We start from the raw sequence: 4,999 nt of genomic DNA on the forward strand, positions 1-4,999 counted from the left end.
GAAGCTGCCAAGCCTCTTCCTGGGGCAGGGTCTCCTTGTGCAGCACTTAGGAGATGGCTCTGTGGGCAGCATCCAAGGGGCAGCACCAAGGAGACACTGCCCAGATCCCGGAGACAAATCCACCCTTCACAACAGCAGGGGGGAGAGGTGGAGTCCAGCAGTGTCCAGATGTTACTGCCAGCCTCTCTGGAAGAATATATTCCATTTTTTCCTTTGGAAATAACTTCTCATGTTCCACTTCTCTGTCGGCTTTTGTTTCTGTTTGTTTCGGTTCTGGTTTTTTTTCATCACTATCTCACACTAAAAACTCCTCATCTTCAGAAAGTCAGAGACAAATACTGTCATGTCCCTTCAGTGAATCCTGCCTGGACTTCCTTTGGGTATGAAACACAAAGTTTTGAAATGCTAAGGACAACAAAACTAGTATCAAGCTTGACAAATCCTCCTTTACAGGCAGCTCTTGGTGCCCTTCCCAAATTTAAGTCTGTGGCCCAAACCAGCTTGTCACTGATTTCAGACCATGTGCTTAGCCCCACACAGTGAGCTCTGGTGCTCAGCTGCCTGCCCAGGGAGGACGGCTCCCAAATCACCCTGAATTTCAGGAACTGGCTTGGCTGCCTCTGTTTATCAGCTCCCTGACATTTTCTCCCTTTAACAGCTAGGCAGTCCAGAGAGCTGCATGACTCTGCATGGACCAGGAACCCACTGAGCTCCAGGAAGTTTTGTCTCATGTCCCCAGGTTGCTGGCTGGTGGTTTTGGGCTGAGATCCCTAAATGCCAGCCCAGCCCTTGCTGCTGTCAGTCAAGTCCTGGCAGTAGGGAAGACCCTATAAATAGCTGTGTGTATAATGTCTCCTTTCTCTGCTTCACGTCTTCAGCTGCAAGTTTGACCTTATCTTGCAGAATGCAGTGCTTTGCATGTTGCCACCCAAATGTCTGAAGTGGTGCTCGTGTCTACATCTAGGTACCTTTCCTCAGCCCCATAGGGAAGTATTCCCTGATCTCAGCAGCTTTCAGTGTTTAAACTCCATCCTTAAAGCAACCATGGCCACCACCAGGGTGCATACCCCAGGACAGGGACCTGCCATGGCAGTGGACCCTAAAGAGGTCTTTTTGGCCATGGACAATGAACCACTGGGGTCCCACAAGCCCAAAGAGTGTGTAAGCCCTGGGCTCTGCACACCAGAGTGGCAGATGGTCTGTGCCCTTTACATCTCTTCTGTGGGTGTAATGGATATAGATGAAGCAAAAACCCTGGAGTAGGAATGCAGCTACAGGGACGCTGGGCAATGCTCACTGCTGTCTTGTAGAGTTGAGGTGAAGAGCCAGGGAAGATGCAACCAGCCTGGGACACCCAGCTGCCAGTACAGATAATGCCTGTGGTGTGCCATCAGGCTGGGCATGGTGTGTCTGGGCTCATTTCAGACAAGCCACCCTGCTCTCAGACAGGATAGGAACCCCACCATCCTAGTCCAGGCCAGGACTCCTCTCAGCCATAGGGCAATAGCATGAATCAGAGCAGGTCTGGGAGGGCTGGAGCTGCACTGCAGCACTTGGGGTTTTTGCCACCTTTTTTTCACAGCGTGGGCAGCCCGAGCTGTGACCATAAAAAATAGAGCGACAGCCAGGGAGCAGAGCTCTCTGGTTTCCTGTACACCTCAGGCTGGCCAGGGTAAACACACAACAAGCCTGCACTTCAAACAGGGCCATGCCCATGGCACGTCAGCCAGAGCCTGGCCACGTGCCAAGCCAGAAGGAGCAAAGCCACTGAGCAGGAGGCTTCACAGTGCTGGTCCCATGCAAGGAACCCTTAAAATAAAGCTGGTGGCAACAAGCACAGACCAATTGCCCTGTGATGACCCACACCCAGCAGACACCTGCACCTCTGGAACAGTCACCTGTATATTGAGAATATCAGGGACAGTCGGTGGGGTTGGGTTTTGGGGCATTTGTGTGCCCCATGAATAGCTCAGCTGCATCCATACCCAGGCTGCAGGGTCATGGGCCATCTTCTAACAGGCTGTGCTGGGATAGGTACTGAGGAAGGAGGAGAGGTTCCATGCCACCAGCCAGCCCTGCACTTGGTGGAACACACCTTCTGCACAGAAACCATGGGAGAACACCTCCACCCGTGTTCATCTCCAGTCCTCACAAGGCTCCTCTGTCCATGCATCTGCCCTTTCCCCATCCACTCAACCTAAGTGAGTGCTAACATGTCCAGCAAGACTGAGAAATGGTCTCCCATTCTCTTGGCACATCGTCATGACATGGCACCTACACATTAGCACAACGCATCTCATTTCCAGTTTGGTCCCACTGCAGTTCTCAAATTTTCAGTCCCAGACTTCCCCACCTCTCCAGACTCACTCCTGTGGCTGGTAGCTTTCTTCACAGATGTAGCTGCTTCTGCCCAGCAAAGAACTCAGGGCATCTTTGGGCAGACACTGGCAGCAAGTCAGGCAAAGCCATGGACTGGGGTGGAGAGCAACACAGTCCAATTCAGCTGGTCCTGCTTAGGTTTGTGATCATGTAATACAATGCCCAGCCAAGTGCTCATGTGTTCAAGTCTTGACCTGCCCAGACAAGAGCCAGTAGCTCCCACTCTGGCCTGATCTCTCCTCAGAAGAGATCCTACAGTTCCCAGATTCAGTCCTTTTGGGGTGCTGAGCAGGCAGTCATCAGCTGGATGGGATGCTGCAGCCAGCCTGGCAGATGACCTTTCATAAACTCCCATGTCACAACAGAATGAAGGAGTCAGGAATCTTCTGGAGGTCATGATCCTCAACTGAGCCCAAGGACACTGCAGGGCTGTGACACACAATGCCACAGATGCAGACTGTGCCAATCTCACTCGCCCTGTGCCAGAAATGCACATCGGAATCCTGCCCCGAGGACTCCAGCATGCTGGCAGCCCCGTCAAGCACCCTGGTCTCCCAGCAGACCCCACACTGCAGGCTTGCAGACCCCTGCCAAACCTGTGCCTTCTTCACCCAACATTTTAGCTCACTGGCTCTGCTTGGTTCTACTGGCCCAGCAAGCCCCAGAGCTCTACAGCATCCCCTGCCCCAGCACCAGTGGGGTGTCGGTCTGCTCCAATGCTCCAAAATCATGCTCTTTTCTCAGCTTCCCAACTTCAAGGGTGGCCCCAGCCCTGCAGAGCTGGGGGATTCCCCGGATCTGTAGCTCGGCTCGCCTCTCCAGTGCTTCAGCAGCAGCCGAGAAAGCAGCACATGGCTCCTCGCCAGCCCTGGCGCCAAGCAGCCCGGCTCTCGGCGCCCGGCAAGCACCACGAAGCGCTGGGGAAAGCTCAGGGTCTGCTCCCGGCGGAGAACCCACTGCCAAATGCTTTGCTGCAGCCTGCCCAGCTCCGCTCCTTCCAGAGGGGCTGATCCTACGAGATGCTTCTCACCCTTCAGCTTACGCTGACTGCAGACCGCGGAACGGCGCGGGGAGGCAGGAAGGGGAAAGTGAGAAAACAGGATGGAACAAACCCCTCTGCTAAGGACCACCCCCTCCTACACCCACGGGCTGCCCCAAATCCACGTAGCCCACTAGCTCAGGGTAGATGTGAGCAGGACGGTGGGACCCGACTGCAAAGCACCTAAGAGGCCACAAGAGGCGACTCGGAGAGGGACATCCCCAAGCCCTGGCACGGCCCCAGCTCTAGTAGCTGAGGCGGGATGGATCCGGCCACATGTGGCTAGTGAGGTGGCAGACCAGGCCACCAGCAGATGTGCTGCACTGGGCTTATTCTTTTGGGCGATGTGGGCACTGAGCCTTGACCACAGCCTAGCGCAACACCCACAGCAGAGCTGGGAGCCCATGAGGGCTCTGAGCTGGGCAACACTCACCCCACAGGTACCCTCAACCTCTTCCAGAGCTCATTATGGCAGGGTTGCCCAGGAGGGCACCAATTTATTATTTCAGCGTTACACAGGAGGTGAAATGACTCACGGGTGTGCTCCTGTGAGGCTGCAGGGGTGCCAGGGCACGAGCAAGGGTCAGTTTCTTCTCGTAGGGTCACAGATGGGGGCTGCAACACCCTTTATTCCTGCTGAGATACAGAGCAGTGGGTTGCTGCAGGACGGGCAGAGTGGTGCTGCGTGGGTGCTGCACACACCCAGGGCACATGGCTCTTATCTCCTCTCAGGCATCGTGCCCAGGCAGAGAGGGAAACGCTGGGTGCATCCCAGGGCACCAGCATCACCCAGCATCTCCAGTGTGTCCCAGGAGGATCCCCAATCATGCGTGGCCCAGGATGCCAAGAGAGGAGTTCCCAAGGGGTCTTCACCAGCTGGTTTTGCCATTGCAGAGTTTCGGCATGTGTTTTTCTCCCCTGAGAATTTTCACTATGAAAAAATTACAGCACAAACCAATTTCTAAGGGAAAGCAGGAAGGACAATTGAGAGGTGCTGCAAAAAAGGGGTGTGCTGACAGGGACTGAAAGCCATGAGGAGGAACGAGGCTTTACTCCAGCTTAGGAACAGGTGCCCTAGGGCCAGATTTCACCCACTATAAACCACCACAAAAAAAACCAAAACCAAAAAAAAACCTCCAAAGCAATGCCTCTCCCAGGGGCCAGGGAAACTGAGTCACAAGCGAGGACCTGCCTGCCTCGACGCCTCCGGGATGCTGGGAGAGGGGCAGTCAGGACTGGTGAATGCAGGTGCTTCCCATGAAGGAGGTGCGAGGGGAGGTAACCCCGAACTCCCGGGGGGTCACCACGCACCAGTGCGCACCGCGGGGGACTCCGAACCCAGAGCCCCGACAGGGAGCGATAACAGCGAGACCCGGGGGGCACAACGGCGCAACCCGGAGGGTGCGGGACGGCCAAGACCGGGGGTTGCGGGGGGCAATGGAGGGGGCGGCCCGGGGCAGGGGGGCGGCTCGGAGACAGGAAGCGTCCCGGGGCGGTGGCGGCAGATTGGCAGCGCCCTGCTCCAATGGAGCGGCCCCGGCGGCCCCGGCGGCTTCGCACCGCCCGCGATACCGTACCCAA

Source organism: Calypte anna, chromosome Z (assembly GCF_003957555.1).
Source record: "Calypte anna isolate BGI_N300 chromosome Z, bCalAnn1_v1.p, whole genome shotgun sequence".
Classification (NCBI taxonomy): domain Eukaryota; kingdom Metazoa; phylum Chordata; class Aves; order Apodiformes; family Trochilidae; genus Calypte; species Calypte anna.